General features: G+C 43.0%; 1 protein-coding gene across 1 annotated transcript in view; it reads right to left on the reverse strand.

Annotated features, from left to right (window-relative positions):
• ANKRD44 (ankyrin repeat domain 44) overlaps positions 1 to 26,499 on the reverse strand; it is a 307,899-nt gene extending 281,400 nt beyond the window's left edge. The window contains exon 1 of the mRNA XM_024763443.1: positions 26,416 to 26,499. The gene's annotated coding sequence lies outside the window, so the exon portion shown is untranslated. The remainder of the gene's footprint in view (positions 1 to 26,415) is intronic.
• Positions 26,500 to 27,678: the final 1,179 nt, after the last annotated feature.

Below are 27,678 nucleotides of genomic sequence, written 5' to 3' on the forward strand. Positions count from 1 at the left end.
TTGGCTAGTGCTAAGGGGTTAAGTGGTTTTTAACTAGCTGTTAAATTGCAAGTGCTAAGCTTCCCCATTCTAACGCAGAAACTGTCAACAATGAATAGAAATGAAGGCGAAATGCATCAGGTTGTTCTTACTCTTGCATCCTAGGTGTGCATCCAGGTAGATACAAAACTTATTTTTTAACACTTCATAGGGAAAGATCAAGGCTCTTTGTAAGCCAAACCAAACGTTTCTCAAACTCAGACACTGGGAATTTCGCATGCATTTAGAATCACTTAGGGAGCTCGTGAAAACACAGATGGCTGGGCCCACCCCCAGAGTTTCCCACTGGGTAGATCCTAGGTAGGGCCCTAAAATTTACCTTTCTTAACAATTTGCAGGGGGTGCTGTTTCTGCTGATCTGGGGACCACACTGTGAGAACCACTGCTCAGAATGTCTCAGGAGCCATTTGGAAGAGGGGGTGGGAGAACGAAGGAGCAGCTGAAGGGCGGATAGAGAGCGAGGTGATCTCAGCAAGCAACCGAGGGTACCCTTAATAACACAGGGAAGCTTCCATGTACTCTTTAAACCAATGATTTGTCATTTCGTTTAAGAATAAAGAGGCTGTAACTATAAGCAATAGCATAATGGCTGCCACATGTCTGCGGAGAATGAGGACGAAATGGCAAGGAAAACAGTGGAGGGCTGCACTTTTCATAGATGTGAAAAGAGATTGGCTAATCAAAGGGGAAGTCAGAATACATCACCAGGGACAAGAGGTCCCAGATCCGAGATAGCTGAGTGGCTACTTCTCTGTCTACAGGACCCTAAGGAAAATCCACTGGTTCTACGTTGCTCCTTCCCAGTGTGGACCTATGTTCCCACCATGACTGATAACCCTGGGTCCACAGTTGGAAGAGGACCGGCTTCTGCAACGAATGAAATCTTGGTCTGACCGAGATTCAGCACCCATTGGCAAAAATCAAACTTCAGGCTCTTTCGGACCAGCCTTCACCAACCTGGCAGAGGCGATGCAGGTAGGGCAGGACCAATTATTCCATGTATCACCATGGGCAATGAGGATTTCTCCTGCTAAGATGGTGCAAGACTAACACCAATGTATCCCACACCCCATTCCCACAGCTCCCCAACTTCCAGGTGCATTGTCTGGAGACCAAATGCTTCTGGAGGAAGATTTCCAATCAAAGCACTACTTTGTGGCCCCAGCTTATATTAACCAAAAGACCAAAGGCTCTCTGCCCATCAGCTCTTCCCCTCCATCCTCTTCCCTTCCCTCAGGAAGGGCATGTAGGTCAGCAGCAAGCAAGTGCCTCAAATCTGCGAGGCAGAGACCCTTGGCCTTGGAAACATTCGGAGCAGAAACAGGTGGTGTGCTCTGGAGCCAACATTCAAGAGAACGAATGTACCTCCTACACAACTCTAAGAATCCCTCCACATGGAATTCTTATTTGCATTGCATGCAGTCAGAGGTTCTCCAGTTCTTCCACATCCCTTCAAAGATTAGGCTCTCATATTGTGTGTTGTGAGTAGATCAGGCTAAGAGGGTTTTTTTCTTACGGTATCAGGCTGGATAATATTTCATAACCGCATGACTGCAGGGCTGAGCTTAGCAGTGATGTATCTAAGAGTCGATTGCATATCCATCATTCAGCCCACACTTCAAGGACTCATATTGCCTCCTTGGATTTAAGAGAAGCTGGTAATAAAAACATTTCCCTCTCCTAACAAGATCATGAGGGTCAGTTCCCAATACAATGCCAGGGGGCCCACCTGCGTACAATAAAAATGCATTTCTAACTGAGCGATAGCTCAAGAAACACACAGTCAAGGCAGTAAATAAGCCATTGGTGCTCTACATCGTGGTTAGATTATTTGTCCTAAAACACTACTTTGCACACATCACAGCCCTGATCAAGTCTTCCACGGCTCCCCATGGAACCCAAACTCCTCAGCGTTTTTTCTGGGGCGCTGCCCATTCTCTCCAATCCATCTCCCACAGTCACCTGTGCAAACGCTTGGCTTCAGTCAACTGATGTCATTGCTCCTGAAAACCCAGCGCAGGGCTTCCTTTTTCTCTCTTGCTTTGCTGACCTCTGTGCCAAATGCCCCCTTCCTCCTTCTTCCCAGTTTGTCAGGCTCCTACCATGAGGCATTTAAAAATCAGCTCAACTCTCACATCCTCCACAAAGCTGCATTTCAGGAAATGTCCTGCCCCGGATCTCTCTCTCTCCCTGAGTTACCATGACAGTAATCAGCTGGCATTGTACGTGCTGTGCATCGTGGGTTTCTTATTCCCTTATCCCGGAACCCGCCCCAGGTGGATGGTGCAGCTCCTGGGCACAGCTTCCCGCACCGACTTCCCCAGCATCACCTGCTCCCCTCACACAGCCGATGCTCACGAGAGGCCTGCTGCCCTCACTTTTCAGCAATCACCACTATCTGGGTCCTCCCTGGGACTTACGGTTTATGAGATACGTCTGTCTGTAAATCATCTTACTTCTCTTCCTCGCTGTCCCATCACTGCCCTTTCTTTTGGCCCGAGCATGTGACAGGACTGCCGATTCACTCTGTCCCTAGCGCTGTCAAATAGCTTAATGAGTGTTTAACGAAAGAATCCTAAGAGGCGACTGCCAGGTCGGAAAATCACCCTGGGTCCCACAGGACCATGTTCGGTCTGCAGACACGAAACAGGCAACACAAGGAAGAGATTAGCATAAAGGAAAAGTAGGCTATGGCTCCTCTCCACCTCCGTCAGCAATCCCTCTAAGTAACAAAAAAGAAAGCAAGCATCTGGATAGTACCTGGGCAAACACTGCTGAGATGGGAAAACTGTACATGAAACGAAAGCACAAAGGCTTTGTAAGGGGCAGATTTAGCTCCCCGCCTCCAATCACCAAAACTCAAGAAGAGAACTAGCAGTTTTCACTCAGCACATCTGTTTTCAGTTACCTGTGCCTGAACCACAAACTTAACAGAAATGGAGAGATCTCGAGCTGACTCCACCGTTTCAGGTCTGTAGGGGCGGAGTGTGGAGGCTTTGAGCAACAGCTAGACAACATCCATGGTCCTCACTGAAGACAGTGTGGTGGACCAGGAATTGTGCTGTTGATTTGATTGCTGAAAAGGTAACAGCTGCCCAGGGGTATAGCGGCATCACTTGAGAAACACAGCTACCCATGTTAGTCAATCACTAATTAAGAGATTAATCTTACCAATTAACAGTCACATGTTACCAATGGATACCCAACATACTTAGCCTTTCTTTCTCCATTACAGTAGTCCCCCTACCCGCTGTTTCGGTTACCCAAGGTCAACAGCAGTCGGAAGACATTAAATGGAAAATTCCAGAAACAGACAATATGTAAGTTTTGAATTTTACATTGAGCGCCATTCTGAGTAGTGCAGTGAAATCTAGCACCATCCGGCTCTGTCCTGCCTGGGACATGAATCATCCCTTTGTCTACGTATCCTTCCAGCTAGTCACTTAGTAGGCATCTGGGTTATCAACTGTCACAGTATCGCAGTGCTTGTGTTCAAGTAACCCTTATTTTACTTAATGATGGCCCCAGAGCAAAGAGGAGTGATGCTGGCAATTCAGATATTCTCTTATTGTGCCTAATTTATAAAATAAACTTTATCATAGGTATGTATGTATAGGAAAAAACATAGTCGGTACTACCTGCAGTTTCAGGCATCCACTGGGCGTCTCGGAATGTATTCCCCCCGCGCATAAGACGGGACCACTGTATTCTATGTTGCTACTACCTTCCTAAATCTCTCCAGCTAAGATTTTGGTTTTCTTTATATAAAGTCTTTGACTACTAGAATGTTCTTTACCCTAAAGTCTTAAGCCCTGGTTCTCTGCACAACATTGTCTCTCTAAGCTCATAAAAATATTTCCAAAATAATATTCCCTTCTTTTCGGTGAACTGAGGATACAGAGTACTGTCCATAAGTAGATGCTGAAAAACGGGAAAGGTAATTAATGGGGTTCCTCCTTTGATAAAACCCTTCCACATCTGGTGCCCATTTAAGTATAAGAACACTGATACCACCGAGCTACTCTTTGAAACAGTGCAATACTAGAAATCTCTCCACACCAAAATCTAAACCCCTCCCTTATCAGACGGCGCCCTGACCTACTCCAGCCAGATGCAGTGCCCAAGCCTTACCTTCCCCTGCTTATTGCTGTGAAACGGTTGCAAGAGGGAAATGTAATTTTAAAAATCCACTTCGGTAACAGAGATTACAATGACTTGACTGTTACATTAAACTTTTCTAAGAAACCATCCCATAAATTGTTAAAATATATTATTAATATATATGATATTATACTAAAATATATGTTGATTTGATAATTATTGTCATCCAGGTACTTAACTTGTCGCATTTTCAACAGTTAGGTTTCTATTAAGACACGATTATTTTGTATTTACTACCTCACGCTAGCGACTGTTTCACTTAATTTTTACTTGAATTGCTTTATATGCGAACGTGGAGATTAATACTGAAATTTCAGTACAACAGGTATTGAAAGACATATCAAAGTGCTCTGCCCACAGACGGGCGTAAAATTTTATAGGACTCAATAAATATTTACTGGTGGAAAATGAATTGTATTCCATTTTGTTTGTTCCTAGGGTAATTCATCATAATGGGTTTTTTTAATTTAATAGGCCTCACTGTAAGGAAATCTTAGTTCCTGGAACTAAGAGCCTGCATGCCACACAGCATGGCCACAAAAAAAATTAATAAAATAAAATAATTTACCTATATCCAAATGCCAGATTCATCCTCAAACTCTTAAACATACACTGCCACACACCCTGTACCAGCCCAATACTATAAACTGCCAAGTTCGGCATTCAAGATGCACACACACCATCAACAACCGCCCCTCACTGCAGCCTCTTCTCTCTAATGCCTCCAAGTAAAGACTTTCACTGGAAAACATGGTAGACACTGCAGTTTCCATATTTGTATCAGAATCATTTTAGAGGGTTTTAGACAGAACACCTTTAGAACTAGCACCTACCAGTAAGTCTCATAGTATAGAATATATTACCTAGGGGCTGGTGCCTTATACAAGGGCTGCCAATGGTTTTCCAGTTTCAATTACATGAAGTAATTACCAGTTGGTGATGTGGAAGAAAATGAATAGAAAGTCGGACAACTATCTCCCAAAAAGGTCCAGGACATTGCCTCTTTGCTGGATTGAGGGGTGCAGGGAAACTAAAACTGAAGTGCTTTCGTAGAGTTTACAATCTTGAAATATCTACATTTTACTCTGGAGAAAATAAAGCATCAGGCCTTATATGAACAGGCATGTAACATGTTCATTTGGTATGAGATCATCTTCCAAAGTACTTCCAAAGGTGGACAGACATCTATACCTAGTGACATTAAGAGATGGAACTCACTTTAGTGAGATCCATTTGCAAACAATATCAAAGAATTGCGCACGCAGAACGAACGAAGGTCTCCCAGGCTTCTGACAGGCTACCAGGATTCCTCGGAATTTCCCCTGCATTTTGATCTAGAGGTTTCCAACTACTGTCCCTCAGGCTACCCATGTTCTATGACCAGGTCCAAGTTGCCTCACCATGAAAATCAAACAATGGAGTCTTTTTCCCAATTCTTAGAAGGAAAAAAAATAATTTTATATAGTGTCATATAGATATATGACATTTATTCTTTTAAAGTTTTCCCATTAATTTCTGTAAAATCTTAGCACCTACCACCACATGATCTCACAAGAAGTGAAAGCAACATATACTCAAAAACTACATGTGTGTATTTAAACAAAATTCTAGAAATGATTGTTAAATTTTAACTACTTACAATAGAAATATATTTTCTTCTAGTTGAGCAGCGTCTTTTTCTTATGACAGAAGCAGTGATTTTCCAGTTTTGTGGCACTCTGAGCAATGCACACCTCGAAGCCCACCCAGGAGCTTTAACCCCTGAACAAATATATCACTCACTAGTCTCTAGTGAAATCCCTAGGCCCACCTACAAACATTCTGCAGGAAGCGATAAAAAGTTAGGGAGTTTGAGTTGTGCAAGACCTGTAGGCCCTGGTGAGTTCCAGTTGCAAGATGTCCATCAACTAGTTCCAAAAATCCTCCTGCTGTAGGAATGCATCTGGAGCCATGGAAGCCAAGAGTCAGTCAATGGAACATGTGTGATTCCATAAAATGCTACCCGTGGCATCAAGCTCCCCTCTGCTCCTCTTCTGGGTTGTGATCCATACACAGTAGCCTGCCTGTGATGGAGCAACTGGAGAAACAGGATCAAAGTGTAGGAAGCCAAGGGTTAAAGTGACTTGCCAAACTATGGGAAATATTCTAGTTGGATGTTGGAGCTTTAATGCTTGGCTCTAATGAGGTAATGACTCTCACTCCTTCCTCATAAACATGCTAAGTAGATTTTTACTTTCTCAAGAAACTAAATCCTTCTGTGACTTTATGACTTACTTCCATAACGAAGAGCCTCTTAAGCTATTAACAGCCTAGTGTCACAGCCCTAAAGACTTGGCCTGTTTGTTAGTCTCAGATATGGCCCCCATCACAAGTTCCTGCAAAATAAACCCTGGTTAAACAGATTACAGAAAAACAAAAAGGAAAGAAAACACAAAACCCCATTTGTGGCTGACAAAGAACCTGTACAGAGCTTAACGAAATGAATAAAATAATACAGTATCAGATGCTTAAAGAAAAGAAGAGACGTCGACGTGGTCACCTCTTGGACAAAATCAAGGCTGCCAGTTTTATCACTGGGCACTAGTGGAAGTGATTCAACAATACCACCTCCCACACTAAATGCCTGGACCCCAGAGCTAATTCTGGGTGAGTCTGATAGCACTACCACCACAATTTACAGAGTAAAGGGGCAAGCTGGACAATTATTTGGCACAAGGAAGAGAACTCTTCCATTCGGTCATCGTAGCTGGCTGGCCAACATAGTCGTTTGCTACTCTCCAAGAGTTCTCCATGACTATTAAAGCACATTATCCCTTCCAAACGTCTTTTGCCTCAATAGAGTCCATTTCCGCCTTGCAATAAAACTGAACATATTTCTATTTAATACTAGTTCTCTCAATCTGAAAGCAATCTTTTTATTTAATCAAAGATCTCCCTTAATGCTATCAAAATGGCAACCAAAGTTGGTATAAGAATTCTTTAAGGAGTTTTTAAGGAAAGAATCTCTTTCTACTTCCTACACCTTGATTTTTTTTTTTAATGCTTCTCCTTACTTCTCCTAGAAATACTTAACTTGCCTTTAAACAATGTAAAGTATGCTTTTGCTTGTGAAGCTGAACATTTGGTTTTTATCTGAACTGTTAAAAAATATGTAACTTTGGTAAGCATGAAAAGGCCACCGAATGGAAACAGTCTAAGATTCCTTAAAGTTCCCAAATTCTCTTATCCTATTATTTCTTTTTTTAAAAGAATCTATCCAACTATATGACATTCCAGAAAAGGCAAAACTATGGAGACAATATAAAGACCAGTGGTTGCTAGGAGTTAGGGAGGAGGGATTAATGGGCAGAGCACAGAGGATTTTTCGGGTAATGAAACTACTCTGTATGATACTATAATGGTGGACGCCTGTCATTAAATATTTGTCAAAACCCACAAAACACACAACACCGAGAGTGAACCCTAAGGTAAACTATGGACTTTGGGTGATAATGAGGTGTCAATCCAGGTTTGGGGATTGTAACAAATGTACCACTCTGTTTCCAGATGTTGAGAGTGGGTGAGGTTGTACAGGTAGGGGACTGGGAGTGTAAGTGAACTCTGTACTTTCTGCTCATTTCTGCTGTGAACCCAAAACTGCTCTAAAAAATAAAATCTGTTTTTTGAAAAAGAAATAACAGTACTGAATATCCTAAATAATGTAATAGTATGTATCCTCCAACTGAAAAAAATGGGTAGAATAGTTGAGGAAGAGGTTAAACCTCCTGCAGCCAGAAAAGGAAAAGCCGCTGTGCTGTCGGGCCTGCCTTGGGACATCACAGAATACCTGGCAGAGAGGATGTGTTTCTGTTTGGCCTAGAGATGAGCAAGAGAGGAACCAGCAACACTAGTCATCAGAGATCAGCATTCTCTCTAAAGAACCATGTTTGATGCTGTTGAAACACTGCACAGAAAAGCCAGATGAAGCCATTCGACATATACATACAACAATACATCATTTTTAATTTTATGTCTAGTTATTTCACCTCATTTCTGGTAAAGTAACTGCCCAGATATAATATCTATTTCCAACTTAGGGAATCAGGGGATTCGATAGCTCATTCCAAAACTGACAAACAAACCAAAGTAGCTGTCAGATGTCCTCCCACAAGCGGCCGGTTTGCCAAAAATCATTTATAAGAGCAGAATCTGGGTCTTTAAATATAAGAAATGAGCTTTCCAAGACACTGAATTCTAATTAAATTTTAAAATTTAATGAGAGGGGCTTCCCTGGTGGCGCAGTGGTTGAGAGTCCGCCTGCCGATGCAGGGGACATGGGTTCGTGCCCCGGTCCGGGAAGATCCCACATGCCGCGGAGCGGCTGGGCCCATGAGCCATGGCCGCTGAGCCTGCGCGTCCGGAGCCTGTGCTCTGCAGCAGGAGAGGCCACAGCAGTGAGAGGCCCACGTACCGCAAAAAAAAGAAAAAAAATTTAATGAGAAACACCATTGCTAACATCCCATGATTATTATGGCACAGAGTGGAATATGAGGACGGGTACTATATAGACACCAGATTCAACACATCTGAGACGAAGGCTTCCCAAGCGTCAAATAAAGTTTCACATGTCGGAGGGATAAGTTGTCCAAACATCCATACACATGAAACCGACTTTTCATCAAGGATCTAGTTACTAGAATTATCTTTCAGAAACACAGAAATCATGAAAGAAATGTTATTTGGGTGAATTAGTTTTAAATATCTTTTAAGTGAGAATTTATCTAAAGCCCTATTACATATCCCTCTGCCTTACCTTCAAAAGTTAAAGTTTTAACACATATGAGCCTAGTGTTTCAAAATTGCAAGCACAAGCTTTCAAAGAAGATCTGTATTGCCTATGAGAGTTGACTAATGTGTCTCATTCACACTTGAGGTGACCTGGTGACCCAGCTGGCCCACTGATGGGACGCCAGGGGGGCACAAGAATGCAGGTTGCCCCCCAGGACGACATCAGCTCTTCTAGGGCTGCCTCTCTAGAGCTGTGACTTCACGTAGGGGCCCTGCACCCCCTGGAGCACAGGAAGCCTTTGTGAGGGGTTTGCAGACACAGGCTGTGTGTGGGAATCGCGATCCACAGCCTCAGCTTGCAAATGTCCACCTTCCTAAAAGGCATCGGTTCAGGAGACCTGCTGCTGCTTTTTTCACACATCTCTCCTGGGGAGCTTTCTTCTCCCACGTGACAAAAGGTAGACTTACCTCTCCGCCATTCTGATTCTGACCAAGGGAACTGCCTGCAAGGTGTTAAACGTGCTGGTGCCAAAGAAAGGGCACGTTCAAAATACTACAGGTCAGGAGAACTTCCTCTAAAGAACATCTGTATCGTCCGAGCAGTAAGTTACGTTCTCCACAAATACTCAAACTAATTTAAAACAAGAAAGCAAGCCTCATCCAAAGATTAAGAAAGGCATTTCAAACAATGTCTTACTTTGCAGGTTCTGTTAATAATGTATTGAACTTTGTACTATATTGATATTTAAGTTTTGACAAATTGTTAATAATTATTATACAGATAAACTCAATCCAGAAATTTATGTAATTCTTACCACCTTGGGATCATATTTTTATTGCAAAGTATCATTGGATAATCAGGGTTTTTAACATATTACACTTGGGTAAAATTCTGTGTGAGGAAGTAAAATGAAAGTATGAATTCAAGGAGAAAAAAGAACAATAAAAAAGTTCCTTCTATTAAAGAACTGCTTGCTCAGGTATTTTTGATGATGGGACATATCAAATCACAACAGTGTTTAAATTCCATTCAATACATTTTAAACAGTGATATAACATTTTTATTTTAAAAGTCAATATTTACATTATGCCAGTAATCACACCCTTTGTATCTTTCTAACTTTATGATGAAAACCTAAAAAATGTGCAAGGGAATACATAGTTGTAAAAATCTTTCAGAGGTAAAAGTTGAGGATAAAAAATGTTGCAGAGCTGTTCGTGAGCACCATTAGATGGCCCGGCTTGGCCCTCCCTTTGGTCCACCCAGGCTCAATGGGGGGAATCATATTCTGCCTCCTTTGGGTCCATATAAGCTTGGTACCAAGCACCCACATTAACAGTGACTTCCTGTGCAAGTCTTTTTTTTATTTTATTTATTTATTTATTTTGGCTGTGTTGGGTCTTTGTTGCTGTGCGCAGGCTTTCTCTAGTTGTAGTGAGTGGGGGCTACTCTTCGTTGCAGGGCGCAGGCTTCTCATTGTGGTGGCTTCTCTTGTTGCGGAGCACAGGCTCTAGGTGCACGGGCTTCAGTAGCTGTGGCTCGCGGGTTCTAGAGCACAGGCTCAGTAGCTGTGGCGCACGGGCTTAGTTGCTCCGCGGCATATGGGATCCTCCCGGACCAGGGCTCGAACCTGTGTCCCCTGCACTGGCAGGCGGATTCTTAACCACTGCGCCACCAGGGAAGTCCCTGTGCAAGTCTTTAAAGACCTGTCTCAGTTAAAACCCATCTAAAATCTTGTAACTATAAAAAAAAAAAATGATAACTGAACATTTCCTCCTGTGCTATTTCCTTGACTGGGGGTGAGGGAGGCTGATTCAGATCTGCTCGTGTCATGACACAATGAGCTATCAGTCACACAATTCTTGATTATACATATTTAACAGAGAACCAAGAAAGAAAATCCACCAAAAAACTTGACAATATTTTCCACCACCAATCCTTTTACTAGGGCTATTTATATAACAAAATATTAATCATGTCCTGACCTTTCTGGCTTCATTTTAATGATTTCAGGAAGAGGAAAGAAAGTAAATATTAAGGAACTGGGAAGGATGGTGGGGAAGGAGAAAACATAGCAGCAGAAACTGGCACTGGATCATTCATTCATTCAGTTAGTAGTTACTGATAACCTACTATCAGGTTCACCAGAGCCCTGCATACTAAAAAGTGGGCGTGCAAGCACTTTCCCCCCACCCCCCGAAGTGAAGAATAAACGAACAGCTTAGCGCCCACCTTCCCAAGCCACACACTAATCAAGGAGCTAAACATGGCTTGAAACCAGAAGTGAGAGGCTCAACCAAGAAACTCGCCCCTGTCCACGTAAGAAGGAAAATGAAAGTACTCGTTAACTACATCTGCATTTAGACACATCTAGAGATTAAGCAGTTCTGTGACAAACATTCCCTTCAGATGGCAATTTCGGATACTTCTCAGGAAATTCGAAAAAAGAAAACAAAGCACACTGTGGAGGTATTCTGGGGGTCAGAGCGTGGGAAAGCCTTAGTATTTCAGCACTTTTCCCAGTTACGAGTGTTTTCAAACAAGGATGAAGTTCCACGGCCTTCTGTATATCACAAGGTTCTTAACCCAAAGGGGAACCATGAGGCAATATCCTTTCGGCCCTGTACACAAGGGGCTCCCTCTTCTAGACCAACTTAAAACTGGGTGATCCAGTTCTAATCTGGATAACACAGACAACATGACACTAGAACCACATAACAATTACCAGGCAGCAGACTTCAGTATTCTATCCTGGGAGCAGACTTCAGTATTCTATCCTGGGGTGTTTATGCAGTGTTTCAAGCTGTATCCTAAATATAACTGTAGAAACAACACATGTTTTTACAAGTGCTGTTTAAGAACAGGACAGGCAAATGAAATGCACCTCAGACTAAGCCAGAGGAAAAACAAGAGCTCTAACCCGACTGAGAGTCTGCAAGCCCAGGAACAGCCTCTGGCCTCGGTTTCTCCCTCTGAAAAATGGGGATTCTCGTGTTCGCCTCCTGTCTCCCCCAGAGGATTTATAATATTGTTCAGGAAATGCTGGAGGTCTTCAGGTACTTGAGGTACGAAGTCACTGTCAATGTTTTCTAAAGTTATACACTACGAGAATTTCTTTTCAAATCTTTATCAGCAAGTCCCTTCAGTCTTAATTCTTTCTCTCTGTAGGCTCAGAAGAGAAAAATGAAGCTAACTTTTAGAAGAAAGATGACATGTGTTGATTAACTGCCCTTCTGCTCCTCACTAACCAGTTCAAGGTACCCATCTACTCCCAAGATCAAAAGGAACTCCCAGCCTAGGAGGAGTTTTAGAATAACTCAAATGGCTCTGGAAGCTCAAGAGTGGGAGGCAAATCCTCTTTACAATTATAATGACATGAATACTGGAAACCACACACACACACACACACACACACACACACGCACACACTCACCCAAACTCATAACTCACACAGAAATTACAAGACTTAGCTTCAGAGAGAACTTCCTAGAATAAGGAGAAACATTAGATAAGTAGATACTATTGATTTTTATTGATATTTATTTCTTAATTTTATGATTTCCATGTATATAATTAAGTGTATCTTTTAAATGTATTTAATTGTTTAAATTGGCTTTCCATAAAAATTAAAACCATTTTCATCCCCACATTAATCTGGAGTCCCTACTCAAAGAAACTAAAAATAGCATTTTCAGCACACAGTGGGAAATAGAAAATCTTAAGATTTCTGTTTCACTCTCAAATATAAGCAGTAAACATAGCACAGGGAGATCAGCTTGGTGCTTTGTGACCACCTAGAGGGGTGGGGTAGGGAAGGGGGGAGGGAGGGAGACGCAAGAGGGAAGAGATATGGGGATACATGTACATTTATAGCTGATTCACTTTGTTATAAACCAGAACCTAACACACCATTGTAAAGCAATTATACTCCAGTAAAGATGTTAAAAAAAAAAAAGAAGAAAAAAAATATATATATAACTGGTAAAGCTCTCCTCTCCCATCTCAGCTCTTTGAGAGCATCAAAAGTACATTTTAACTGTTTCTGAGTCCACATCTGGAGTTTAAAAATCCAGTTTACAAGGCAAATGATTTAAAATATAAACTTATGGCTTCCTTTTCTACAGTGATTCCTAGAGGGAGAAAAAAAAGTCTGAGTACAAACAAAATATTGTTTTAAAGAGGATTTTTTTTTTTTAATTAAAAGCATACCAAGAAAGCTAACTAAGCTTCTACTTTCTCCTGGAGAAAATAATAAAGGCAAGACTCTCCCATCTTAATCTAATTAAGTCTAGATCAAAGTTCAGTTTAGGTAATACTAAGCCTGTAAGAAGGCAGCACTCGATTTCTGAAGAGTACGGTCCCAAGTGTGTGCTCAGGTTAGAGCAGGCGATGGTACACTTTCTGCAAAAAGCCAGATAGTAAATATTTTCAACGTCGTGGGCCATATAGGTTCTGTCACAAGGACTCCTCTCCGCTCTCAGGGCCCGAAAGCAGCCACAGACATTACATAAACAAATGAGGGAGGCCGTGTTCTGTTTTATTTATGGACACTGAAATTTGAATGTCATATAATTTTTATGTGTCAAAATATTATGCTTTTGATCTCTTTCAACCATGTAAAAATGTAAAAACTATTCTTGGCTCACAGGCCACGTAAACAGGCAGCAGGCTGGATCTGACCTGTGCACAGTGAGTGGTCTGTCAGCCTCTGGGTCAAAGTCATAGAAGAGTAGAGTGGCAGCTGGCTCACCTAAGTCAACATCCTCATCACTTAGAGGAAAGTGAGGCCCAGAGAGGTGTGATGACTGCCAGGGTCTCCCTGCCAATTCACAGGAGAAATGGAGTTGAGAATTAGATCTCTGGGAAGGATCATTGAAAAGGTATGGCAGTGATGAAGAAATGTCCTTGAGTTCAATTCACACGGACGGGCCGTGGGTGCTTAACACCAGAGATGTCACAGGAAACTAGTCATCAGTCATAGGAGCCTTCAGTACCTGCCCGCCCACTATGTAAAACAACTTATCATCTGCCGGCCACTGCACCGATTCTGAGGGCTCTGTATCAGCAGCAAGGACCCAAAGGATGAGCCCGATAGCCACCAGCCTGATTCTTTCCACTCTTCTGGGTACATAGCTCTGCTCATTTCTTCTGCAGCCTAAGTAACAACCTCCACTTTGGTTACTCTGATTCTAGAACTCCAAGAAATAAGGGTCAAGGTGGCTGAAGAGCAGAGATCGATGTTAAAAATTATTTCAAAGAACAGAGAGAGCAGGGACGACCACCTCAAGCTACGTTCAACAGCATCTCCAACATTCACCTCAGAAAGCAACATGCTCAGCCTCCCTCCCATTCCTACTTCCTCCCTTCTTTTTTTAAAATATGTTTCTCTCCTATTTTTCTTTCTTTAATCTACTCTTTTTCTCTTTTTTTGGTACCAATTCTTATTTTCATTTTCCCGTGACCCTTTTTATTTTGCCCTACACCTTCACTGGGTATAAACTCAAACTGAAATACACTTTAAAATTAATATACACACATGTATCCAATGATGTTTAACTTAGCTCCTCTCCTAAATAGCATTCTGCAGTTTTAAGAAAAAAAGGACTCTAAAGTGACTTTTTACACAGGATCTGTCATCTGACTTTTTTTAACCACATTTTTTTTCAGAGAAATTTAGGGTTTCTTATCCTGTTATGTATTCATTCAAGGCTTGAAGTTTTACACTGATTTTTTCAGAAATTACACCATGATTTTTTTTTTTAATCGAGATAGCTCTATCAACTATTTTGTTCTTACTTCCTCAAAAAGACACCATTATATACTTCTGCGAAGAGGAAATGGCGTTCTCGTAAGTAATTTTCAGTTCTTTTTGACAACTTAAATCAAGAATGACTGCAAATGCCTCAGAATTTTTTTAACGCACAGTTATTCTCCTATCTAAACATAAGATTCTTCAGTCAAATAAACTAAGTCAATCGATTTGTTTAAAATGAAATGAAAGAAAAATACACCTCCTAAAGTTGTAGGGGGACCAAAATGCTACAATTCAAACCTACCGATGGAAATTTCACACAACAAACACACACTCTCTACCAATGCTGTTTAAGTTAGAGAGAAGGAAGACCAGACAAATGGGCATAAACTTAAAACAAAACATACCTAAAATCATATTCTTTTTTTTTTTTTTTTTGCGGTATGCGGGTCTCTCACTGTTGTGGCCTCTCCCGTTGCGGAGCACAGGCTCCGGGCGCACAGGCTCAGAGGCCATGGCTCACGGGCCCAGCCGCTCCGTGGCATGTGGGATCCTCCCGGACCGGGGCGCGAACCCGTGTCCCCTGCATCGGCAGAAGGACTCTCAACCACTGCGCCACCAGGGAAGCCCTAAAATTATATTTTTATAGAGCTGAAATTAATCCTAGAGAGCTAGTCTCTTTAATTAGACAAATGAGGAACCAACTAGAGATTCAGAGACTATTTATTGAGTTCCTACCATGAGCCACTTGCTGGACAAAGACTCTTCCCACTTGATTATCACAACTTTCCCATCAAGCAAGTATTATTATACCCATTCTATAATCGAGAAAAGTTATGTCACAGGAAAAATGACACAGCTAGTTAGGAGAAGAGATGTGCTTATAGCCTAGATCGCCAGACATCAATTCAGTGTTCTCTTAACAATGCCACTCCCATGTAATATTTTCGGAAACTGTTCATTGAGATGCCACAATATTTTTTTATTATTATTATTTTTAACATCTTTATTGGGGTATAATTGCTTTACAATGGTAATGCCACAATATTTTAAAACATTACGAACACAGTAATAGAGTACCATAGAACCCTGACATAAGACTCTTTGCTAAAGAGCAAAGCTTCTCAAAACAAGATTGTTCCTTCTTGGCTGCTAAGAAATGGAGCATTAGCAACTAAACGTTACACTCGCCTCAGAGGCCCCAAGACATAATTGTACTGAGGCTCCAAGGCACCTAAAACCCTATTCACTTGGCTTCTAAATAACTTATGACCCTATCATTTACTCAAGTTGCAGTTGGCCAATTCTCAAGCTTACAGTCTATTCTGAAATCTGGACTCCATTAAGAAGGATACGGAAAGATTTTCACACTTGTAGGAATAAACGAAGATATTTCAGCATGCGTAAAGCAACACAAATCCCTGAGACAACGACCAACACCCACTTCCTGTTCAGGTAAGAAGAGAGGGGAGGAGGCAGGGTCATTAAAATTGAGACCTTATAACTGCTTGCTGTTTTTAAAAACTAGCCGGGTTAGACAGAAACAGGGTTAAAAAGTTAATATAACAAAATGACTTCTTGGCAACTCTAATATCTGAATTCCCCTGGAAAAACCTCACCCTGAAATATTTCACAAGGACAGCCAAATCCAGGTCTTCCTTACACACACAAGATGTGATTTTTAAGGCAGACACTCAAATATCTGACTGGAGTCATGAGCGCCGCTTAGACTGAGTCAACAGGCGGGTGAACCTCACAACTAATTCAGAAGCGTATTTCTTTAGGCAAGCAGAATTGTGTGCTTTTCTGACAATCAATCAGAAAGGACTCTAAAAACTCTATTGAAGATATTCTATCAGGTGAGAGTGAAGGGCTTGGAGGAGAACAAAAGGAGCAGGAAGAAGTAAAAAGAAAGAGAAAGAGTTTCCAAAAAAGAGTGAGTCAACTGAAATATTTCAGTGCCCTGGGCAAATGCTAAGGTTTCATGGGGCTTTTTCTTGTTTTGTAAGATAAGGATTCTCTTTTTAAACATAAGCACAATACTATATTCATACTTTAAGTCACCAGCCAGTCAGCATCCAAATTTCTCCAACTGTCTCTCAGAAGTGTGTTTTCTAAGTGTGTTTGCATCAGAATCCAACTAGTCTTAATTCTCATTTAATCTACATATTTCCCCTCCATCTTTTTTTTTTCTTGCAATTTTTCTTTAAAGCAATGGGATCTTGTTATTGTAGAATCCCCACAGTCTCTATTTTTTTAAGTAATTTTTTTTAATTTAAAAAATGTGTTAGGTTAAAAACAGGCCATCTCTAGACCTACTACATTTTTCCACCAATGTCCTGCAGCATGATGACCACCCAGCCTCTTTCAATGAAGTCAAGGCTACTCCAGGATACACGTTTGTCCACAAAATGTTGCCATGCAAGTAATATATGCAACGTTCCATTCAAGCAGAGGGTGTCATGGAGACAGAAGAACCCATAGGTAACACCTTACCTTATGCTTTAGTACTTTTTGGAACAAGGTGGGGTACATGTTAGTTTTTAAAAGTTCATGCCTAAGCAACAAATGGGAATAATGAGTTCTGTCCAGATACAAACTCATTAATTTAGGTCTCCAGGAGAGGACACGTAGTACCTATCAGAAGAACTCAAGTGAGAAAGATCTGTTAATATACAAACACCTCTCCTACCAAGTTTGCATGTTAACTATTTCTTCCTTTTGCTCTTCTGCCTTCCTAGCATGAACCCTATGCTTCAGTAAATTCACAGTCCTCAGGTTACCCCGACAGGTACATGGCACGTCACTCATCTGGGATACCTTCCACTCCCATCTGCTGCCTAAATCATTCCTTTCCTCAACGACCAGTTGGGCTCCCTCCAGCTCCCTGAAGCCTTTCTTAATAACTCTGCCCATCTCTGGACTCCTGTAGTCCCTAATCAGTACCCCAAAATACAGTCTAAACCTGCGCTATGGCTGGTTTGAGAGCTGTTTCATATATCACATGTATTCAACAAAGATTTGAGGTGGGCCTTCCACATACAAGGCATTCACAGTCATCTCTAACAAGACCATGACCTCCACAGGGAAAAGGGTCTCTTGTGATGCTACACCTATGTCAGGAGGCCAGAAGCACAGTGGCTAAGAATGTGCACCTTGGAGTCAAGCTTGCCCAGATGTGAACCCCAGAGTCATGTGACCCTGAATAATTACTTAATCTCTCAGTTCTCAATTTCATCATCTGTAAAATAGAATAATAGCCACTCCTTCACAGATATGTTGTTAGGATCAAATCACATAAAGCGTGAGTATTATCTTGTCTCCTTATTACCAATTCTCTGTCTGGTCTCTATTGTATTGTACCTAGTCTTACGTGTTCTTATGCTTTGTGGAAAGGGGGAGTAGAGGACTCCAGCTGAGTCACTGCCATGGAGATGGAGTTCATTAAACACTCCTCGATTGCTTGAATGCATAGAAGATCCACTTTGCCATGGGTGTGAGTGTCCCTTCCCAACATATTTAGGGTCCCTTTTCCTAGTGTCACCCTGATACTTCCCCTGTAAAGAAATGGAACTTGCTCAGAACTAAATACAGTGTTAACCCATCTTCATCCCAATTTAAAAAGAGAGGAAACAACCGGAAAAAAAAAAAAAAAAAAAAAAAGACCAAAAGTGATCTTTTATCTTCTGATGGGGCCAAAAATTTACTCTGAATTTTGTTTGAATGGAAACTCAATATCCCAGTGTACAGACAGAAGCTCCGTTTACAGAAGTTTTTCCAAATTTTTTTCTTTGAGTACCTCATAAGTAAAAACATTTGAACACATACAAATATATACACATACATACATATTCATTTCATTCACTTAACAAATATTTACTGAGCATTCACTATGTGCCTTACACTGCTCTAAGTGCTGAAGACACAGAAGGAAATGAAAAAAATATATATCTTTGCCCTGTTACTTGTGGCTCTCCTACACGTAAGTTTTTATTTAAAAAAATATGTATGTAATATATATATATATAAAACATATGGTATAAAGGATATGTACCATGGAGAAAAGAAAGAAACAGTGGCAAGAAGTGTGTGGAGTGGGCATTTTAACTGGAGCGGCCAGAAAAGAATTCACCAAGAGGGTAATATTCAAGCAAAGATCTGAGAGAGGTGAGGGTGGACCATGCAGATACCTGGGGAAGAGCTTCACAGGAAGCAGGAGGCTCGAAGCCTGAGGCAGGAGCGCACCGGCACATCCACTGAATAGTGAGGAGGCCGCTGTGCTGGAGCCAAGGAGCCAGGGAGAGACTGGAAGAGACACGCTGGACAGGTGAGTGGCAGGACTGGGAGGAGAGGGCCCGGGGCACCACTATAGGATGTTAGCTACATGATCTGAGAGCCATCACCCTGAGAGCTATGTTGGATAGAGCGCGGGGGCCAAGGCTGGATGGGGAGGACCAGTCAGAAGGCCACTGCAGGCATCTAAGTTGTGGTTTGGCCAAGGTGGCCAAAAGCGGAAAGTAGAGCTAAGAGGGTTTTATAGTACTAGCATATAATATACATTAAAAGTACACACAAACAAAATTTTTAAGGTATTTTTTTAAGAAATATTCTGATATTTTCTTTCTCAAAATCAATAAGGCATCCTGTTCGCCTCTGGAGTAGAGGTGCCCCCCGTCCTCTTTAGAAGGCCATTGTTTAACAAAAATTGGTTGGCTGATTTGTATCAGTTGACCTGAATTTCTGCCTGGCCTTCTGCTGTGACACTTGTCCTGTGCTCATTTCCTATCTTCTTCTTCATTCTGCCAGTCTTAGATACCAAAACAAGTTTCCTCCACAGACGGAGTGTATCTACACATGTTGATCTCATGCAAGAAATCCCTCCTTGTGAAAGTTTATGGGCTTTGGGTCAACTGCACCCAATATCTGGGGCCAATGGTTGGGAAACAGACTTCTTAGACCCAGATATCATTGTGGAGTTCAATAAAACAGGATTAAGGAGAGAACCCAGGCCGTTTGCTAAAGCAGCCCCTCTGAGGAAAGCTACAGAGGGCCCCCCAGCTCACCACAGCTCTCAACAGACAAACATGGGGTCTGAAAGTTTGCTCCCCTTGCCCTGCAAGATGCTCAAGGGAGTCTCAAAAGGCCACACTGAGAAAAGCCCCAGGGGTTCTGTGTCCCCAAAACCAAGCTCCTGGAGACACTAGAAGATGGAACTTTGGGGAAAGGACCTCTGACTCAAGCAGAACTGTGGGTGCTGGAGGGAAAATCAGAAGTTCATGGAAGGCAGATACTTTTTGAAATCAGATTCCAAGAGTTGAGAAGAGGCGCTGACATTGAAATACCTGGGGTGCTCTCTTAGAACGTTAGAATGCTGAAAGAATTTAGAGGACCCTCCACCCACCCACTCCCATTTCACAAAGAAACTAAGGCCAGGACCTGCCCAAAGCAACACAACTATTAGAAAAAGAACCATGAGTAGAATCCGGATCTTCGGATTCCCAATCAAGTGTTATTTTAAAAATAAGTGAAAGCAAAACTAAAGCAATTTAACATGGAAATCTTTAGAAACAGGTTAGAACTGTGATTAAATGTTGTGTGTCTAGGCCTCAGATGTTTCTGCACACCTCTAATTTTAGGAGTTGGTTGGGGTCGGGGTGGGGGGCTCCCTTGGGGCAAAATGGCCTCTTGGCATTGAAGATACCTTAGAAAGTTACATGGCGATGCTTATGACTCATGAGGGTGTGTTCGAGGGGATAAGAGACAAATGAAAACCAAGAAATACAAGCAAATATTGGCTTAGTAAAGCCTGAAATGGCCCAAAGATGGATTATATGCTTCTTTTCTTTGCTTGGCCCATTTAATAGAGTACTAGACAAATTTTCAGTTTTCAAAAGGAGAGACAAGTGAAAGGATCCTTAAAAGTTATGAATATCATCATAAAAAATCAGAGTCATGAATCATTCATTTCAACCTCTTGGGCGACCAACTCTTTCAGAAGCATCAACATTGATAAGAGAAAATACCTGCTCTACTAACTTTCCAAATGCAGAGCAGAGGGCAAAGATGATGTTGGCAAAAGGGTAGTAAAGGAATAATCAATAAAATGGATAATCTATAAAATGAAGAATCTTAGATAATCTTGGGTTACCTATAAAATGAAAGCCGGGGACAGGGCAGGAATCAGTTCCTGAATTACTGACGTCGGTTAAAACTCTTTTCTGGAGCCAGAAATTAACTGTTTGACTTCGTCACCTGGGGAGCTCAGTCAGGGCTCATCTGCAACACACACCCTTCTCAGCCACTACACCCAAGCAGGGGTGAGTCACAGAGGGAGAGAGCGGAGCCCAGGCACTGGAAAGGCGCCCAGTCCAACCTCTTCATCTTACAGAGGAACCTGAGGCCCACAGAGGGTAATCTGACTGGCCAAGGGTTGGCTAAGGCACAATATACGCTACCTCTCCTTTACCTTATACCCACAGCAAACACTGATTATCAATCATCACATTTTCCCCCATCTCTGGCTGCAAGAGCCACGATGCTCCTGACATACTGCTCCTGCAACCCCTGACCAACTGGTCAGAGCTGATGTGTGAGAAAGAAGCCAATTTCCAACGCGGGCCTTGCATAAGGTTATAAAACAGTCTTTATCATACCAGCTCCCGTGTAAAGCTGACTGGAAAGACAGTGACTAGTCTACTAGCCAAACTAGTTCACTATTACTGTCACTTCAATACTGAAGTGAGCAAGCAAACACAGTTTATGTGGTGTGACCTTGTGTCCAGGTTTACCTGGGACAGCCCTGACTCACACCTGTTTCCTCAATGTCATATTTAAGGGTACCCCCTATCACCCTCAAAGGTGTCCCAGTTTGGATTAACATGATATGGTCATCCAAATTCTACGTAACTCCTAATCACCTACAAACACTTATAAATGTTTATTTGTTTTCTGAGTACACAGTGTGTCAGGAAAAGAACCACTGACCCAGTCACCGGTAGTTTTGCAAAACACTTTCAAATAATACTAAACCCAAATAATCTTTGAAAGGGCCTCAGGGACCACTACTCTCATCAACCTCTTTTATATATTGAGCTTTAATATAGAATTTTCCTTGGGAAAAAAACAAAAAGGAGAGCCATAGCTTATGCAATTTTGGAAACCACAGGATTATAAGATCTCTGTAGCCCCTGCCTATTTTTTAAATTTCATGTTATAGTTTCGCCTATAAAAATTCACATTGGACTTCCCTGGTGGCACAGTGGTTAAGAATCCGCCTGCCATTGCAGGGGACACAGGTTCGAGCCCTGGTCTGGGAAGATCCCACATGCCACGGAGCAACTAAGCCTGTGCACCACAACTACTGAGTCTGTGCTCTAGAGCCCGCAAGCCACAACTGCTGAGCCCGACTGCCACAACTACTGAAGCCCACACACCTAGAGCCCGTGTTACTGCAACAAAGAGAAGCCACTGCAATGAGAAGCCTGCGCACTGCAACGAAGAGTAGCCCCCGCTCGCCGCAACTAGAGAAAGCCTGCGCTCAACAAAGACACAATGCAGCCAAAAGTAAATTTAAATAAATAATTGCTTGTAACACAACACTGTAAATCAACTATACTCCAATAAAAAAAATTTTTTTAATTCACATTATATTGTTGAAATAGAAATCTTTTTAAAGAATGTTTCAGGCTGGGCTTCCCTGGTGGCGCAGTTGTTGAGAGTCCACCTGCCGATGCAGGGGACACGGGTTCGAGCCCTGGTCTGGGAAGATCCCACATGCCACGGAGCAACTAAGCCTGTGCACCACAACTACTGAGTCTGTGCTCTAGAGCCCGCAAGCCACAACTGCTGAGCCCGACTGCCACAACTACTGAAGCCCACACACCTAGAGCCCGTGTTACTGCAACAAAGAGAAGCCACTGCAATGAGAAGCCTGCGCACTGCAACGAAGAGTAGCCCCCGCTCGCCGCAACTAGAGAAAGCCTGCGCTCAACAAAGACACAATGCAGCCAAAAGTAAATTTAAATAAATAATTGCTTGTAACACAACACTGTAAATCAACTATACTCCAATAAAAAAAATTTTTTTAATTCACATTATATTGTTGAAATAGAAATCTTTTTAAAGAATGTTTCAGGCTGGGCTTCCCTGGTGGCGCAGTTGTTGAGAGTCCACCTGCCGATGCAGGGGACACGGGTTCAGTTTCAGGCCTATTTCTGGCACAAACAAGTGTGCCTTTCTGAGTTTATATTTACTCTCTGTTTACAAGAAAAGAAGTAAAAGTTGAAACCTTAAAAAAAAAATTTTCAATCCATCCAGGGCTAGACCTTGTGTACCACTGCTGGATTTACACTAAAGCAGCCAGTTGTTAAACTGAGAGGCATAAATTCAGTTTATTTGGAAAACCCATTGGTCTAGACATCATAGGTATCACGTTGATGCTCAAGAGAAAGGTACCAATCTCATCATGTGGAATGTTTAAAATTCTTACCTGGCTACCTAGACAGAAGCTAGAAGGAAATATATCAAGCTGCCAAGAGTAGCTCTCTCCGAGTATAGAGACTTCAGGTGGTTTTAACTGTTTTTGCTTATCTAGCTTTCTGATTTTTCTACAATGACCACAGTTTATTTGTTAATGACCAAGAAAAGAATCACCAAGCTACCAACCAACACATCATTCTCCAGGGTAGGGAGGTGAAAGGCAAATGGGATAAGCCAGGCCCCCAGTGTGGCAGAAGCAGAGGCCTCAGAGCAGCTCCTGACTCTGCCAGACCTGGTTCTGGCCCCCGAGCCTGGAGGAATGCGGGAGTGTGGCTCACCCGGAGCCTTCCCGGTAGATAAGAACAGGCATCTGTGAGTCCTACGGTGCACTGCCCTTTCAACTATCGTAAGTATAGCTTTGTGGTCAGAGTCCTACCTGTGCAATCAGACTGCCAGGGCAGGACACTGCACTCCATCACTTACTGGGTGTGTGACCTTCAATAAGTCAATTAGCCTCTTTATTCCTGTTTTCTCATCTGTAAAGTAAGAATCACACAACCACCTACCTCCTAGCATGGCTGTGAGGATTAAGACAGACGATTCATGGCAAGGGCCCAGCATACAATAAGATCACAATAATGTAAGCCATTATTAGGTCTCTGCCATGAAACACCAGTCCTCAAGTGCCCTCCCCAAACCACGTGACTGCATCCCAAGACAACTAGAGAAGGGTCCAAAGAATAAAGCCTTTATTTTCCCTTCTTCTCTGCTGAAGTCAGAACTGGACACAGAGTTTGCTGTAAGCCCAGTGCTGCCAGGAGCCCCGGAAGGACAAGGGCAGCCCAGTAAAATATGTAATGTGTCCCAAGACCCCACACTACGGGCTAGAAATGCTTCTTTCAAAGTTACAGGATTTCTAGTTTCTTGCCACTGCCACGGCTGCCAGCCACTGCCTTTGGCAAGGAGGTGGGTGACTCAAGTGTGAGCTATAGGACTTGGCAAGAGGACACAAAACCAAAAGGCCTCCAGGCAGGAAGCTCCAAAAAGGGCCCCCTGCAGAAAGAGTTTGTCTACAGGCAGCCCTCGAGATCGAGATGGCATTCCGCTGTCACTAGCAAATTCAGGAAGAAGAGTGAATATTTCAAAGGTCCAATAGCACTTACCATTCTGCTTCAGAATTTTGAAAAACTTTTCTGGGGGAGCCAGGCTAAAGATATGACCACACTCTTAAAATCACTGCAGTGCCTTAACTACATGACATAAAGAACACCCCCCGCAGCCCTGCAAAGTTCAATATCAAATAAAATTGCAAAGAATTTCACGTCTATCTTGAAACAAAATGTATTACATTTGGATGCAATGAAATTTTCTTTCCCAAACTTAAAATTACCTCACTTTACCAAAGATATAAATAAACCTCCCAACGTCCATCTATGAGGAAATAATTACATTATTAATGTTAATTACATAGGTGAGTGTGTGCTGTGCTGTATAGGGTGATCAACTTGACCTGATTTGCCTAGAATGTCCTGGTTTTAGCACCAAAAGTCCCACATCCTCGAAAACCCCTCAGTCCTTGGCAAACCAGGAAGACTGGTCCCCCTAACGCTGCAAGAAAATTGATGTGTGTTTTGTGAAGGGGAAAACAGAAGAGACAGTTAAAATGCAGAAGTACTCAATGCGAAGTCTGTTTGCAGCAACAGCTCCCAGTTCCTTTTCATAGTAAAAAAGAAAAAAAAAAACACCACACTTGCCTCTCCCTTCCCCCTTTCTTTCTACTCTCCCAAAACAGAGTTAGGAAAAGGCATTTTCCTCCTCTTGCATGATGGAGATGTCAGCACAGGACTGACTGTTGAGGTGTTGACCGTCATCGCCAGCAAGCTCCCGCACCCAGCTTCAGCGGGACCGGAAACGTCACCTGCTTTCATGTACACGTGAGACTTATGTGATGTTACGAATCAATGTTACCTCACTTTAAAAAATAACAAAATAAAACTCAAAAAAACAAACAAAACCAAAATAATAAAACAAACAACTAGTGATTCAGGTTATCAACAGCAAGAATGTGTCCTCAAACTAAAAATCCAAGAACCCTGGCAAAAATAAGATCCACCTTGCAAATAGGGTGTTAAACAGATGAGAGGGAATTAACAAGTGACTGCTTTACAAACAGCTGAGTGGAGACCTAGGCACTCTTCTACAAACTCTAAGGCCCAGATTCAAAGCAGGGGGCTCCCTACCCACAATAGTGAAGCAAAGCTCCTGCAACAGGAGTTTAAGCAAAGGGTTTTTAAGCCTCTGGTGAGGTTAAGAACCAGCTTCTAAGAATTTAGTTTCAAACTGAAAGGTAAGACCATCTAAGGCAAGAAAGACCACACACTTCCTGGAGCTAAAGCCTCGCAGAAACCATCACTGTTCACCACTCCATGGCACCCAGTCTACCTCCTCACCCAACCTCCCTCCGGTTTTGCCCCAAGATAGGCTGGCCATTTTCAGATGCTCTTGAATCTTAGAACTCCTTAGTTTCCCTTTATGCATCAGTAAATGGAACAAAATGAAGGTCATACAACTTCTTTCCCCCCACAGTAATACTAGTTTGTTGGGGGAAGGGTTGGGATGTATTCAGAAACACTTTAAAAGAGAAACTATCTTTGAAAGTCCTACTGTGATAAGTCCTGGAGAATAACTTCCTTTCTTTCTAAGACCAAGTACACTTTTCACTAGCGTTGATTTGATTGAGGAGAGGATGCCTTCTTGTCAGCTTTTCAACACATCCAATGACAAGATGGAGGGAGGTGTCTTAACCCCTAGAAGAAAGCACAGGCACCTGGAAGGCAGGAGCCAGGAGTGCATCTCTACCCTACAAGTCAACAGCTGGGTCCTTGAGGAAGACATGCCTCCCTTCTCTATACCTCAGTTTCTTCATTTAAAAAAATCAAGGATCTGGGTGAAGATCATCTTTGGCATTCCTTCCAGCTCTAAAATTCTATGTGAAATTCCTCTGTGTATGTGAAAATGACAACGCCTATTAGAAGCATTTTTTGTACTCGGAAGATGAAGATTTAGGCATTAACAGAGAAATATAGTAACTTGCACTGGCAAAGATAACAAGACCAAGGCAGACTAAACTTGGAAGATTTAAAACAAGCAAATGTCTAACAGTTGTTAAGTATGTGACCAAAAGGTTGAGGGGAAGCCTAAACTAGTATCAACTTACAAGCACTCTTCAATGCTCTGGAACCAATGCGAACAAGTAGATTCATCACGATTACCAGCTGCTGCTCTCCCTGCTAAATTTAACGATAACGTGAATTTTAATTCTGTGATCCCTCCCCCACACAAAAAAGAAAATTTTAAAAGCCTGAAAATACTTATGGAAAGCAAAGCAAAACTTTGACTCTAAAGGCAGGAGAAAAATTATCGTGGTGACTGACTGCATTTAAGTCGCAGGAAGTTCTGGCTGGATACTGAGGACAGCGAGGCACGAGGCGCAACCCACTGGATAAGTATGAGATGTTTAACACCAAGGACTGGCACGTTTGACCGTGTGTGTCAAAGTCAAGACTGCCTTGCCGCCTACCAGGACCGCAAAACAATGTTCATTTCACTATCCATGAATAAATGGCAGAAGAAAAAAAAGCAAGCTGTTTCCTTTTTTCGTAGGACGAGCTGCAGAGTTTTGTCATGCAACTTGGTTGGGCGCCTGTGAGTGTCAATGCCCTCAGAGCAGCGGAGTCCGCAAAGGTAGGGTGTTTCCATTCCACAGACCTGAAGTGAGGACTGTCAACCGAGCCAGCAAATAGCCCCACCTTTCCGAGCAAAGGACTCCAGAGCTACCCTGTGCGGTAGCCCACAGTCTGTGAGTGAAGCCCCGGGCCGGACTTCACTCCTCTTGGGAGAGTCGCGCCAGGGGCCCCCATCGCGCAGCACGCACACACAGCCTCTGGGCTACTAAAGAGGAAGTCAGGATGTCATGTCAAAAGGGTAAAGACAGCCCGACCACACGAGAGCCGCGGTATGGGCCGGTCTCCGGCTTGGCTGGGGGTCTCTTGGCTTGTCCCAGGCTGCCATCCCTTCTCCCTCTCCATCCACGGTCCTCCTCCCGGAGGCGCGGACCAGCCTCCCCTCGGCCCACCGGGGCTGGCGGAGCCCACGCTGCGCAGTGCCATAGGAGCCGGAGGAGCACCTCGAACCTCCCCTCCCCCTGCCCAGCCCGGGCCCTCGGACAACGCACTCCCGCGCACCCCCGCACGCCAGCGGGAGCCTCGCCGCCCCTTCCCCAGCCCCCGGGGCGCCCCGGCCGCCGAGCCGAGAGCGCAGTTCCGACGGCCCAGGGCGGGGACCGAGCCGGGGAGCAGAGCTGCAGCCGCCGGCTTTCGGAGCAGCCGGCGCCGCACACACTCCTCCCCTTCGCCGCGAGTAAACAGCTCGCTGGCACGCTCCGCGCCGCGCCCCCATCCCCCCGCCGCGGCTCCGCGCC

The sequence above is a fragment of the Neophocaena asiaeorientalis genome, unplaced genomic scaffold (genome assembly GCF_003031525.2).
Source record: "Neophocaena asiaeorientalis asiaeorientalis breed wild unplaced genomic scaffold, Neophocaena_asiaeorientalis_V1.1 scaffold844, whole genome shotgun sequence".
Lineage (NCBI taxonomy): Eukaryota > Metazoa > Chordata > Mammalia > Artiodactyla > Phocoenidae > Neophocaena > Neophocaena asiaeorientalis.